Source organism: Kryptolebias marmoratus, linkage group LG1, assembly GCF_001649575.2.
Source record: "Kryptolebias marmoratus isolate JLee-2015 linkage group LG1, ASM164957v2, whole genome shotgun sequence".
Taxonomy (NCBI): Eukaryota; Metazoa; Chordata; class Actinopteri; order Cyprinodontiformes; family Rivulidae; genus Kryptolebias; species Kryptolebias marmoratus.
Genome location: NC_051430.1, coordinates 11,934,720 through 11,950,054, shown reverse-complemented (window position 1 = coordinate 11,950,054; position 15,335 = coordinate 11,934,720). Strand labels below are relative to the sequence as shown.

Sequence of the window (15,335 nt, the reverse complement as noted above, 5' to 3'; positions counted from 1 at the left end):
CACCTCTTGGACGAGTGCAGCTTTGATAGAAAAGACAGAGGTAATATTTTACAGAAGGTTTTCAGAAGCAGGCCAGGAAGTGAACATCTGTAGTTTTGAGCTGGAATCCGGCAGCTGTCTATGACCTGAGGGTAAGCCTGGAGCTGTGTGTCTCCCTCAGCAAGACTCGCGGAGTGTGCAGTGGAAAAACCTGCTCCTATAGAAGTTCGCACAGGTAACCTTTATCCGCCTTTGTAGCGCCGCTGCGCATCCCGGCGACTGACACGGATCAGGCGCGTCGCATCCAGGCGACTGAACGAGAGGCGTCGATTGTATCGACTGAAGACAAAGACCCACTGTCACATCTGCGCTGATTACTAAAGATTAAAAATTAATTTATTTTCTGGCTGGCCTGATCTGACTGATAGAGACCTGACAGTTCTTGTTGTCGAAGTTATTGGCCCCCCAGCCGTGCGGAGGATACACGCCTGTGGGTGGCTGTTCCTGGATTTAGAGGAGCACGAGGCATCGTCACCCACAGATCCATTCTCAGGATAATTGAAGCAGTGTCTTTAATGCTCCTTGTGTTGCTCGAGCTCCCTTTCATGTCTCTGATGTATCAAGCCCCTGCTTTCGTTGCTCTAGAAATTCATAGTTTGCTCCCACATCCTCGGCTCGCAAGAAGACGATTTGCATGTTTCTCTTGGAAAGGCTGTGCTCTTAAAAAAAGCAAAAAAAAAAAAAACAGATTTGAGCAGATTGTTTCCCATTGATTTTGTCTCATTTTTCAGCTGTGAGGTCGTGCCCCATTAGTGAAAACACTGCCCGTGTTGTTTTTGTTAAACGTGAACTGTGGGGAACGAGTGCAGACACATTCACACTCTCTCATCCGCTCATCAGTCAGTCCTCGAAATGCCTGCGTTCTCATTCTGAGTTCAGCTCGTATTACATAGTGAAGCGGTTTTATTGCTCTTAATAAATCACTGCAGTTTTTTTATCACAGAGGCAACAATCCATCTCGGTGAACCCGTTATTACAATTATTTGCTGAACTTGGCTAAATCAGTTATGGACAGAATAATTTAGGAAGGAGATAAATTAAGATAAAGGTGTGCGAGTGTGTGTTCGCTACATGTACAGATATCTTGATTTTCCCTTTTTCCCTCCCCACTGATTTGTCAGTGAATCCATGTCGGTGAATGTGTGGATAAGGTGCACTGAAAAGGATCAATTTATTCAAAACAAAATGCTGATATAAAAAGTTAAATAAGTTGAATTTTACTTTAAAGAGAGGGATTTGTAATGACTTTTCGGCTTTATTTTGTCTCACCTTGAGTTTGGCAGCACACCTCGTCTTTACTTCTCTACCTTATTTCCCTCCATGAGCACGTCCTGCACAAACAATGTCCTGGGGTGCAGATCATCTCCAACCAACCCAGGGTTCAGGACGAAACACACAAAGCAAATATTTATACTTGAAGACACATTCAGAACTCATTAACTCTGTCTGTCTTCCACTGTCCCCTTTTTCTTTACCCCCTCTCTCTCTCTCTCTCTCTCTTTCTCTCTCTCTCTCACTCAGACAAACACACACACACACAGGCATGGGTTTTGCAATCTGCATGCACCAACGTGAGAGGAGCACACAAGCGAGAAAGAGGAAGGCTGAATTAGATTACTTGGGATCACTGTAGCATGAAAAGGCCCACTGATAAGGTCCTCTCCCTCCTCCCTGCTACACTCGTCGTTGATAGAAAAGAGGAAGTAAGGTAATGTAAAAGCAGTGCCGTTGCCCCCCACCATCACCACCACCCACCCACTTACTTTACACACACACACACACACATACGCAGATACATCACCCCACTCCTTCACCTCCTCAAGAGAAAACATGTTCCAATTCTAACACAACAGGTTTCTTCACAAAGAGCTGAAGTCGCTGTGGTATCAGAACTGCAGATAGACAGGTAACACACCTGTGTATAAAACACAGCACAGAATATAGCATCCTTAACATGCCTGATAATTGGGATTGTTGGAATAGACACGTGAGACCGGTCCAACGTCTTGACCTCTGAACGCAAATACTGAATGAGCTTTACAAGAACGTACCAGGCATGGCTGCACTCTCAAGTTAGAGTGTAGTGACACCAATGTTGGTAAAAGAGAGTTTATTGACCACCATTTAAGAGTTTTGAGTTTAAAGTTTTAGAGTTCATCATTATGCTTGTAGGTAAAACCATGCACTCTTATGTCCAGCCGACACTCGTCAAACTCACGAGGCTGTGCTGAGGCAGAGGCAGCTCTGGCAGGCTCACAATGGTGAGTCGGGATTCTCGACAATTACGTCCCGCTGGTCCTAGTTGTTTTTTTTGGTTTTAAATTCACTGATGACTTCTGCATCTGTTTTTCGCAGCAGACCGATTTATGCCGGTTTATTCCTTTTGGCCACGCTGCTGATGGATCTAACAGAAACAGAGCAACGCTGTCAAATTTCTCCCCATCTCTAACTGTTGGCCCAATTAAAACCTGATATCCAGTTCTGTTTGCTTCTTGTTTCCTGCCGGAGGTAAAATAAATAACTAGACAAAAAGAAAAAAAAAAATACAAGTATTTGAGAAAAATAAAACTATGACTCTAACCTGGTTGAAAGCTGCCTAAAGCTGCAGTCTGGGGGGTATCAAATGTTTTAACTTTTAAAATGGGAAATGTTTTTGGCTGATGATGTTGACAGAAAATGCAGGTGGACAAGAAAGAAAAGGAAAGGCAATATATATATATATATATATATATATATATATATATATATATATATATATATATAAAATCAAGTTAGGACAGGAGATTTCACTAAGAATGCTGAGGTTATCTGTTGACACAACAGTTTCTTTAGAGTCTGTTTATCTGTAATTAGCTCTAATTAGACTAATAAGCTCAAACTGAATTCTGACATAAATGTAGACTGTTGCGATTGTGCTTTAACATAAAAAAGAAATTCAGAAACTAGGTGTCTACATTATTCTAAAGGTTGTAATATACTGAAACTCATGATTAATAGTGATGGGAAGCTTATTTTGGGTTTGAATATATTTATGACTCAGTACTTTAGCTTGTTTGACCCAATTTGAGCTTGTTTATGGTGTGTTGTAAATTCTTGCATCGTTGCTTAATAGGTTGTGAAAAAGGTTTTTTTTATTACGTTACACTAGCCAGGTGATAATCTGTGGCATGGGTAACACTTGTAGGAAAGAAGCAGCATCATTTAGAAAGAGGGATTCTTTTTGTTTGTTTTGTTTTTTTCCCTGCTGTCTTTGAAGAAGGCTCCTCCTGTGCGTTGCCACATACCTACCTGCACCAGGAGGCCTCAGAGCACCGCTCGTCACTTTGTCACCAGTTTCAAACTGTGAAGCTGAACTTGTGCAAATGCAGCAATTATTTCAAAAGCACAAAATGAAAGGAGCACTAAGAAGTTTGAGTCAGTTTAGAGTGAATAAATGCCTCCGAAGGCTTCCTGTCATCTGTGACTCTGCTTACTTTTCCCATCTTTTTTTTTAGATAATTTGCTCCAATTTTTCTTCATTTCTTTCATCCCAATATACTTTTTCCTGATTCAAGCATCCATTAGTATATTACTCATGTAGACACAGTTGACAAGGCCTCCCTTGTCAACTGTGTTGACATTCAGTTTTACTTAAAGAGCGACGTATGTGTGTTTGAGTTCTGGGTCATTTTAAGATGGATTTTAAAGGCAGTAATTGGATGCCTGAGTAGATTCCCCTGCACAGTAGGAGGCCAGTTCATTATCTTTTACCATTGTGAAGTAATATGCTGCCGCTGTCCGGGCTGCCCTCATCGTCATTACCCATGCTGTGGATGCCTGGTGATGGAGAGGGAGCAGGAAGACAGGACATACATCATATCTCGACTCATCAGTCTTCCTGTTCCAGCCGAGACACCCAAACTGTGCTCACTCACACGAGCGTTCGCAGGCATAGAGATGAGGAGGAATGAAGGCAGCCGTTTGTATTCGCATACTGCTCCAATGTATTGTTAAACAATACATCATCACCCTGGCTTTCTCAGGCCACTTCAGCTCTAACATGATAAAGTCATCTATCAACATTGTCCAATGAATGTTTTATTTCACTCTTTTCCATTCTCCTCCCTCTGTTGCAATGCACATCTTTTTGGCCGGGCACCTAAAATGCAGAGAGCCATTTATCAAACATATTGTAAGACATACAGACATGAGCACTTACAGGCCAGCTAATGCTCTAGAAATGCGTCATGAGCACAATTTATTGCAAACTGTTTTATCACAAGAGTGAGCACTGTGCTCGCTATTAGAACTGCCTGATTTCGGCCACTGAGTTCCACTTCTGCCGTGCCCCTGTGGTTTCAAAAGAATGGGAAGAAGAATTTGCATTTTTTTTGTACTAAGAATGGCTCATACAGTTTACAATAAGAGGCTGACAGATCAACCTCGAGTGAGCAATCCATTAGCATATACTCAAGAGGCTGATGATGAAATGGTTGCAATAATTAAGACCACTGTCATGTACATGTGACATAATATGTGTTGTAATTAGAACTGATCGTGGCACATGATTTTCTAATGTAGGACAAGACAGGAAGCTGCATGGCTTTAGATTCTTTATGTTGTAAAACACCTTTGCTATGACAAGATGCAAAAACGCATTTAATGGAGCAACACTTATTTTCACTGTTACTACACACACACACACACAAGAGAAGAAGTGAGTGGGTGGTCTACTCTACCCATTTGTTGCTTTGCTCATATGAGGAGCTGCTTCTGAGAAATTCAGAGATTTAATGGCAAGTCTGGTGTCAGTCAGTACAGACTATATACTCTGAAGGCCTCTTCTAATTGAAATACCATAGGTGAGTGGGTTGGGTGTGTTACCTTTCAAAGCTTGCTCATTATAGTGGCATTCAAAAGGCATCTGCCCACATTAGAAAAAAGGTTAACCTTTAGAAAGCTTCTCCACAAGTGAGGTCAAATTGCTTGTTTAGCATTTCCTAAACAATGACCTAAAAAAGGACAGCGCAGTTTGTGAGTAAAACATCACAGTTATGTAAACGTTTGCTGTCTTTATGCCGAAGCAAAATGGTTCAGACCAAATCCTGTGGAAAACGTTATTGCTCTTTGCGATAAAAGACAGGAGATCACGTGATTGCCTGTGCGTGTGTGCTGTTTGTCTGTCTGTCTGTATATTAGCAAAATATCTCATGAACCATTGTTTGGATTTAAAACAAAAATCTCAGAAAGTAATCACTGGATACACATATACAACTGACTGATTTTGGGGGTCAACCTTAGTCCAACCTTGGGCATGCTAGGTGGCAGGCAATGTGCATTTTGCCATGGATTGTTACTTTCCTTTTATTTTGGTCTTTCTAATTGAATGCTGTAAACCAACCTTTATTTCTACCGCTGTATCTCAGTTCTCCAAACTGTTCCTGCAACAACTCACACACACACACAATGTTAAAGTGGGTTAAAGTGAAGGGCAACATCTAGACTGACAGATCAATTTAAAGTGACATATGTCCATATCTTACATGCATTGATAGTTGTAAAAATCCCACTTGGCATTATAACACTCTTCTATTTGCTCAGACTTTAATCCTCCTGAGAAGAATGTGTATGTTTTTCTAATACCAATGGACTCTACAATTGAGCTAACCTATGTGCGTGTGGAGCGCCTTGTGTCCATAGGGCAGCTAAGCCAATCTAAGCCCATCTAAGCTGGCAGTATGGATCTAGATTGGAGATGGGTGAAGAAATCAGACACAGATCAGGAGGTCATCCCCCTACAGGCATGGCTGGCTGTCGGTGAAGAACACTCCATCGATTGGCCGTGTGAGGCAGACACTGGGCTGAAATTAAGCAGAGTGGCAGAGATGGGCCTTCTGGCATTCAGGCTCCTACTCAGTGAGTAAACAACATGGGCATATGAGAAGTACTGCTACACCAGAGCCAGCATCAGCCAGCGCACCAACCCCTCAGCTCCCGCTGGTGTGCAGAAACGTACGTCGTTGTGTCCCCAGTCCCTGACCTGGATTCCTCCATATCTTAATCTTATTGTTTAAATTCATCAGGGACATCTTCTCCTCTCCTCTGACCCACTGATCTAAATTTATCACAAGCGTGGTATTCATAAGAACGGCAGAGAAACTCATCTAGAAACTTTAAATAAATGGCAACCTTTATTTGGTTGGCTATATTATATTCCCAAGCCTCCCGTCAAAGAAGGAGGTGCAGTTCATGGCTACTGGGCTTTTGAGCGTGGCGTGGCTCCATCCCTATTGTGCCATTCTTCCAAAACTCTGATCAAATTTGATTTACAAACACAGACACTATAAACTATGCAGATTTTGGATACCGGGGTATTATAACTGTAAAAACTGGTTGTTCACTGTTTTACATTCTATATTGAATGAAATGTTGCTCAGGTTTTTAATATACACTTTGAAATGCAGTATGAAATTTTGTTGTCAATAAGCCATGTAGAGTAAGGCATCAGGAACAGATCATCGTGTAATTAATATTTGTGGTGGGATTTGTCCTGTCAGCACCATGTCATTGTGACACCTCCCCGGAGTCAAAGTTTCCCCATAAATCATGTGCACTCATAAATAATTTACTGTTGAGAGCAATTCAGTGTGACTAAAACGTTGATGCTCCCCATGAACTGTCGTGTCAATTCTCTTGCATAACCGTGCCAGCAGCTCAGAGGATGTTGTGGTTCTTGTGAAGGTTGTGAGCAAAAGTTGACTCATTCCTCCTACGAGTGAGTTGTAGCACTTTTCTTCAGGTAAGTGTGTTTTGAAACGTTTTAATTGCCATGCTGTGCGGAGGGGCTCCGGGTTGGTCACGGTGAGTGAAATTCTGGATGGAAATTTAGAAGAAATTTAAAGCTTTAACTTTATATTCCAGTCAGAGGCGCTTTTGACAACAACTTGATCTAAATGGTTACATTATGGATTCAGATTTAGCAAGAAAAGATGTTTTTGAGGGACATCAAAGAAACTGAGCAGCAGGGAAGGATTCTGCTGGAAAACATGACTCCAATAATGAAAAATCCTAACAGTAAAGGAAATGTTTTTCACTCAGTTGTGAAAGGTTAGGATTGTGTGTCTACAGAAAGTATGACACAATCATTACTGTAAAGAATAAGAACTTAACTCTGGCACATTTAGTCATTTCGTCTGGTTGATTTGCACCATGTATGTTGACGGTGGATGCACTGCCCTTTGTATGATCTCTTTAATTATTGACTGAGGTACTAACTTAACTGGTCCTCAATGCTACCATTATTTACACTTCTCTCTCCCTTTATTGGCTGTCAGTAACAAGCAGAATAGATTTCTCACCAGCATGTATCACCAGCAAGATTCCACGGCCGAAAAGCACTTAGAGATGTGGTAAAAAAAACAGTGAGAGACGGCAACCAAGTGGAGAGGTTTTTGGTGCTCCTTTAATCCGGCCAACTTCATCCCACCAACTGGGAAGAAACAGGGAAAAGGGGAAATATAAAGACAGAAGATTAAATGGTTCTTTCTGGGAAAAGCAGAAGTAGCAAGAGAAGGGAGCAAGAGATAGACCCTCATTAAAAGGCAGTGTCTTAGCTTCACAACCATCCCACCACTTCAATGCGCTGTCATGCAGTGATGTATCGCTCTGCATAGTGCTACCAAGGCCTTTATTCCCACTCTCCTCCATGTTTCTCGCCTCTATAGCCAATTAAACGCCCACTGGAATAGAGGAAAGAAAGTTTCACGTTGAGCATTGCACAGTGTGGAGAAAAAAAAAACTGATGAAAGGACATGTCTCTTTTTGTCTACTTAATAGCTCTAAGACATTGAGTGGCATTTAATGTCTGCACGCGAATCACTACTTATGTATTGCCTTTTAGGTTTTCTCACATGTGCTCACTTATTACCAGGGGATGAAAACGTTTATTAGAAGCAAACCCTCAGTTCATAGCCCTTTTCATGCCATTGCCCTTGAGTTGACAGCAAGTATTTTAAAGACACTCACTCTGTGACTTCAGTCACAGTTGTAAAAGCACAAGATCAAGCCTCTTTCTTTTTTTTTTGGTTTACAGGAATATTTTCTTCTGTGGCCTGTGTTTTTGTGTATCTGGAGAAACTGTTAGCTACAATAGTAGGATGTTGGCATGAACAGATCAGACACACACCAAGCATAAACACCAACTTTACCACATATTTATACTCTTGTTTCTGCAGGATGATGAAATACGTAGTTCCTGAAATCCTGGCCTTGACATGTGTTTTACCTGTTCATTTGTAGCTGGAGCGGGGAACATGGGGTCAGAATATGAATGTGTTAGCTCAGGGCTGGGGCAGAATCTATCGTCACAGCAGGACGGACAGCTTTGCTACTTCTCATTCTGCCCATGTCACTCAGGCTGACACCATAAATCTCACTTATTTTTAGATCCAGCCGAGACACGGAGAAATTACGGCACAGAACACATTACCAGCCACAGCAGCGTGCTGAATGCTAACAAAAAGAACTTTGATAAAGCAGACAGACAGTTCTCCCACAGATTATTGAACAAAAGACCCCTGTCTTTATTAGCTGGGATAGCACATTTGCTATTAAGTAAAATATAAACACCTCCATCAACAAGTGAGTAAAATGTCTTTTAAGATCCTAATAAAGACATATGTTTCATAAGTGTGGCTTTTTCAATCCCACAGTAATTACTGAGGAGGAGAACAAATGAAAAATGGGGATAGCTGCAGAAAAGAACACAATCATAGACTGTACATAAGATACAGACAGTAACTTTAACAGAAATATATATATTTTCTTTTGTAAATTCATTTCTCAACCCGTGCATTTGCAGTTGATTATGTTGGTCTTTGGAGACCAGTCTGGACAATAATATTTGTTTTTGAAGCCTATTTATAAACTGTTTCTACAAGCTCCATCAGCACACTGATTTAATGTAGTATCTCACTCGGCTGTCACTGTTGGAGGCTTGGTGGTGACTCCAAATTGTGAGACAATTGCAAGAAAATAGGCAAATTTCCTGTTCCAGTCTCACTGAATTCAGAGTATTTGTGACGGCTGTGTTTTGAGCTGCCAATCTTTGAAAATCATGGCTTATTAGCGTGTACGTGGCTTGCAAAACTGTATTTGAGGGCACACATCATTTAGTTTTCTACCTTTGCCCACAACATACCCGCCTCAAGGTCACTTTCTGTCCACCTCAGCAGCTGCCCCCGCAATTGATTTAATTCATTTGAGTACACTTTGACAAAATTAGGAAAGGTGGGACATGGGTTTGAGACGCCCACAACAACTGTGTATTTTGAGAGGAAATTTGTCACACATGTTTTTTAAACATGTTCAAGACTGAAGCATCAAGATTGTGCACTTCTGCAATTCACACAAGGAAACTGAGAGGCTCCAGAACTGTTTTGAGACGTGTTGGAGACTTCCTCGCAAATGCTGTTCACCAGCAGTTGCAAGCCCTGTCAGATACTAAATGGCATCCATCACAATGACTGATGACAAAATTGTACTGAATTAGGATTTAATGACAGAAATCTTTTGCACAAGAGTGTGTTGGAAAGAAAGACTGTGTCCATTTTTTCACAGACTGAGCGCAAAAACCCAAGGAAAATATCTAATAATTAAGTGCCTGCAATAAAAAAGGAGATAAAAACTATTAAGTTTCACAGTGTTAGAATATATTTTATTCAGTAATGGAGAAAATTTCCAATTTGAAAGTTAACTTTTAAATTACGGTATTATCCCACAATTGAAGGGCCAAAGATGTTATTAAATTGATTAAGAACGCACTTTGTTCTGTGTTTTTAGGATTAATTGCAAATACATTAAAACACGATAAATGCTACAGGCAAGACTATAAATCTGCTGTTTTTGTTGGAAGGAAACCTTTCTGCTTTCCCTTAAGCTCGCTCTTATATTTTTACAGAGCCGTGCAAGATCCAGATGTGGAGAAACAAAAATACACACAGATTTAACATCCATTCCTTCAGTTTAGGAACTCAGTGCAGAAACTTGCTGAAGGTTGTTTTCTGTTAAAGAGCATGATAGGATCAAAATCTAAACAAATGGTTGTTAAATCTCAACTTCACCTCTCTTCAAACCAGACGTCTCTGAGCTGGACAGTTAATGTTGCTGTCTGTGTCTTTGGATTTGTTTTCCTTAATTATACCTCTGTTATATAAAAAAAAAGACATTAATACATGTATTTTTTTCTGCTTCGCCAAATTATTATTATTTTTTTCATCAGAATTTGCTAACATGTATTTATCACCCATAAAATGCAACTTTGGTTATTATTTTTAAAAACCTATTCAGGCTTTCAAACTTGGGCTTATGCTAATCTGCTAAAAAACATAATGTGGTTGTAATTAGTCTATTTTCAGTTCTCTACATGTCAACATAAAGAGCATCAATTTCTTAACTGCCTGGTATGTGTTACTCCCAAAAAGCAACTCTGCCTTCACTCTGCAGCTCATTACTATTCCTTTGTTCAAAGAATAATATGATAGACATTATATTAGGCTATGGCTTTATTATTTGTTACGCCTCTCTGCTCTCTGTCCTCCCCACAGGTAATCTGCCACATTTGGTGATCTGTTTGGTTTGGGTTTTGTTTGTATGCTACAACTCTCTCAGTGCATGGTGTGCACTGAGAGATCAGGGGTTCAAATCCCAGGCGAGCCCCCAATTTTCTTTACAACACAACCTGTTGGAGCACAACGTAAAAACGAGATTGAACACAACGTTGAATGTACAAAGTTTTTTCTATTAATTAAAAGAGCTATCGGTGTTAAAATGCTTCAACAATGCAGCACACCAAATAGCCAGAAGCCACAGTGGTAATCTGCCTAAAGCCTCATCATGCAGGCTTTAAGTCTAGACTCACAGGTTCAGCCAGTTGACACAATTAAGGTGATGGAGACTGTTGCACTACCTCTGTAAGAACTGTGAAGATTCAGAGGGGCCTGACATATTCTTGTTTAGCTAGCTAGTGACTACCTTAGTGACTTTTGGACTCTCAAAGTCTTCAACGTCACTTTAGTGCTGTACGCGGTAACTTTGCTGATCATACTGTAGATTAGTTGGTTATATTAGACAAACCACAAAAAGATACTGCTAAAACTGCAGAAGCTTTCTTATTTTATTATGAGCATTTCTATAGTTCCTTGTTAATGTAGTTTGTATAGCGCCTTCCATATTGGGCATGAAGTCTATTGCCACTTGGTGGTAAAATGGGTGGTCCTTTAAAGACAGCGCCTATCTTTTAACTTAAGGGCTTTTTTGCAACAAACTGTGAATTTTAAATTTATTCAGACCCATGCAGTGATAGCACACATCGTGCTCTGTGTGGTGCATTGTTTTCTGATTACCACATTGTCGTTTCACGGATTATCCACAGCAACATTCATCTTAAAATGAGACACCATAATTGTGAGAAAATAAAGTTATTGCAAACTAACTCTTAGCATAAATTAATGCCCTATTTTGTTTTACAGTATGATAACAAGGCACATGGATTACAATTACTGATTCTCTTATCTCTTGACAACTTACCTTAAATGTAACAAATCTGGCTGTTATCAGTGGTTCTATTAGCTCTTATCACTTTGGCTGGAAAGTGAACAAGATAACATCTTTACATTCTGCATGCAGCCCACCTTAGAAGCACAAATGCCACATTCTGCACATTTTAGGCATTTCATAAAATAAATCCCCAAAACTAACAAAGAGCAACTTTCAGTTTTAGCTGTGTTGCATCTCAAATAAGCACCTCATCATTTTTTAAAAACCTCATCAGGTATTGTGCACATTCTCCCACTCTCAAATGCCCACAGTTCATTGTGTCTCCATTCACGCTACTTTAGGCTTCTGATGTGCACCACTGGTTTTCATTTTGTGTTTAATTGCGCTGTCTGTGTTTAAGTGCGGAGACCGCTGATGCATCACTGTGGAATCCCGCTGTGGCTTATTACTGCCAGGCTCTGCTATCTGCTGTTCCTAACCTGCTGGGTCATTTCCAGCTGCTGTAATCTAACATTAGCCTCTGCTTTCACCAGGTCCCAACCATTTAGCCCTTCATATTTTATAGATGACCCTCTGGAAATGGAGGGATCCCAACAGACATGGAATTAATTTACAGCAATCCTCAGTTTTAAGAGAAATTGAATCAAAGTCGGTGCCACAAAGGGGGAGATGGGGTGGTTACATTGCTATATAACACAGTCACAGTCTATAAAATTGTAATGAAAAGCTATTTGAAGATTAAGTGTTTTATGTGATTCATTGGTATCTCTTGGCTTAGCTAATAATCACTTCACTCTGAAGTCGCCCGGTCTTACAAACGACCAGTCTTCTTTCAATCAAACCTAATCCTCCTCTTTTCTTTTTTTTGAATGAGTCTGATTTGCAAGCTCACAAACCCAGAAAGGTCTTTAGAAACTGAGTTGACAGTGCAGTATACAAATCTTCTATACTTCCTTTGAGTGGGAATACACATAATTATGGACATGAAGCCAGACGCTGTAGATCAGTCCTGTCTGTGCTCCTCAGCTTTAGCAATAAAACTCTAAACAAATGTGACATTTAATTCAACAGAAATCACTCCAGCATTAGATTTCTCTCTCCCNCTTTTAAAAGAAAAAATAGAGGAAGCTAAATGTCTCAAAGCATCAACACAATGGGGAAGAAAAGAAAGGATTCCTTGAGGTTTCTGACTATTGTAATGAAAGAAGTCAGAGAGGAGCTTTTATGCCAGAATGTGCCAGTAGCAGAAGGAGAACAGCTCACAACGCGTCACTTTTGTCAAATTTACAATTAGCTAAAGTAATTTCAGTTCAGCATAAAAATGAGGCTCGTGTTTGCTGTACAGTGTGGCTATTAGGAAGCATACTTTGACCTCCAAAGCAGCTATTTACCCTTTTTTTGCAGAGTTTTATATCAATCTGTGTAATTTAAGTGCAATTTCTCTATGTGTAGCTGAACAGGCACAAGAAATAATCCACTTTAAAGAGTAAAACTTCTCTCAGACTTATCTTAATTGGTCCCAATTATCTTCGTTGACGAAAGAGGAGTGTGTGACTCTGTCAATAATAAAAGGTTAAGATTTCTGTTCAAAGTAATAAAGCTGTTCCAATGAGCTCAGAGAACCAGAGCTGTCTGGACCACCGAGTTCGCCTGTTAGAAATATCCCTTCAGCAGCCAAAGAGCAAATTGAAGAGTTTAAGGCTTTTTATGTGAGAATGATTTGCACTAATTGGGAACTAAGTATTAATCTACATATAAAAAAACCAGGCTGGACTAGCAGCTTTCTGTGTTGCATAATTTCTGCAACTTATCATTAAATTTACATCTCTTGCATGTAAATAGTTTGTTAATGCCATCTGTTACCAAATGACAGTAAATTACAATTTGTCAGCATTAACTTGTTGCTGTCAAACAGGTCCCATACGTTTCTCACAAAATGACACAAGCATAGTGAGTTGCCAAAATAATGGCAGACTGTGTTGTCACAAAAGCTAGTTCATTAATAAACTGGCGACATGTTGTCACTTAAAATCTGGGCTGAAGAGTAGGAAGAACCAGCTGAATAAAGTTGATTCTTGGGGAACTTGTCTACCACGCAAACATGTGACAATTTAGTGTTTGTTTTAGTGCTTTTTAGGGTTTCAGTGTGTTTATTAAAATCTGGGGTAAGTAATATATTAGTTAATCCTTAAAAATAAGAAAAAATAAATAAACTACAACTTTAAATAAACCAAATACGCTGTCAAAGCAGAAAGAGAAATTCAGAAAAAAAAAAAAAAACAGGTGCAGGAAAGACAAAACTATCAACAAACGGTGAAGATTAACAATGACAAGGATCCTGCTTGGAACAAATGAAGCCAAGGAGCAAATATTCTAAGGGAAGTCATAAGTAATTACACAGCAGGTGGGGCAGTATGACATTGTGTGCAGAGAGCCGAGGCAGAAAAACCTAAATGTTCTGCAGAACAAAACAGGGTTTGAATTTAATCAAAGCACAAAATATAAACTAAAAAAGACTAATTAAATTGCAATAACTTAAATTTCATTTAATTCATTATCTTGGACAATGTTTTATACTTCTTAGCATGTTATATATGTATATTATTCACTCTATTGTATTTAATTGGATTCAGTTACTGTATGGAATTTTCCTTGAATCTGAATCTGACTGTCTTGGATTTAATTAAATTGCATGTAAGTGAATGTGAATCAGAACTGTTTCGTTTTTTCTTTCTTTTTTTATTTGTACAGTGCCTCAAGATGACTTTGGTTGAAAACTGGCACAATAAAAATAACCTTATTTCAGCTGAATTGAAATAAAGTTATAACAGGGGTGACATAAACAGCACAGAACACAACAAATTTAAGAAAAAAAAAACAGATTAAAACAGAAAACAGAATATTAAATTAAGATTAAAAATAACAAAACAAAACATAAAAAAACATAGACATTGACATATAAGCATTGTTCTATTCTATGTTGTTGTTTTATAGACAAGATGGGGAATGGAAAAGTTTTTTGGAAAACAATTTGTTTTTTTCTTCTTCTTGTTTTCTTTGAAATCTCCTTTGGTTGATTGGTTGGTTGGCTGCAGTGTTTGGTCAAAACAAGAGCAATTACAATCACCATGGCCCACAAAAAGGAACCTTGAATTTGTACATCTAAGAGGAGAAAAACTTGATAACCCAGGCAATAAATGCTGTTGTCTAGATTTATTAGTGTCATGTCGAGACAAAGAAGAAAATCTAATTTCTTATGTAAAAAAAAAAAGCAAACAACGTTTTATACAGTGATTGTCTCAACTGTCTGAAATCATTTGACACAAGTTCAAATTGCTGATCTGTTCCAGTCTGTAGGCAACCAGAGTGCTGACTTCCTGAGCAGTGTCTGTGTGGTGAATGTTTACACACAGAGAAAACTCCCAAACAATTAGAGGTAATATCACAATTAGACAAAAATGTTGAAAGTTCAGACTAAGTCTCAGTTGAATTGTGGACCTTGTAGGATCAAATTTAGACGGAAAAACATGCACTTTTATTGGATTTAATGGCACCATGGATAATGAGCTCAGCAGCTGCCATCAATTATTAGATGTCCACCCAGCAGTGCTTCTAACTTCACAGCGGTGCACCAAATAATCTCTAATGGAGCAGTGATTGTGCTAAGTCTCTTTAAGTCATTTTCAAAGGCACTGGCAGCTTTCACTGTTTTTATTCTTTTCTGCAAACCACCGATCTGTTCTGCTGGGAATTAGAACCCA

General features: G+C 39.3%; 1 protein-coding gene across 1 annotated transcript in view; it reads left to right on the top strand.

The window, feature by feature from the left end:
- Positions 1–15,335, top strand: part of si:dkeyp-14d3.1 (transmembrane protein 132C) — a 147,000-nt gene that overhangs the window by 108,567 nt on the left and 23,098 nt on the right. The gene's annotated exons all lie outside the window — the stretch shown is intronic.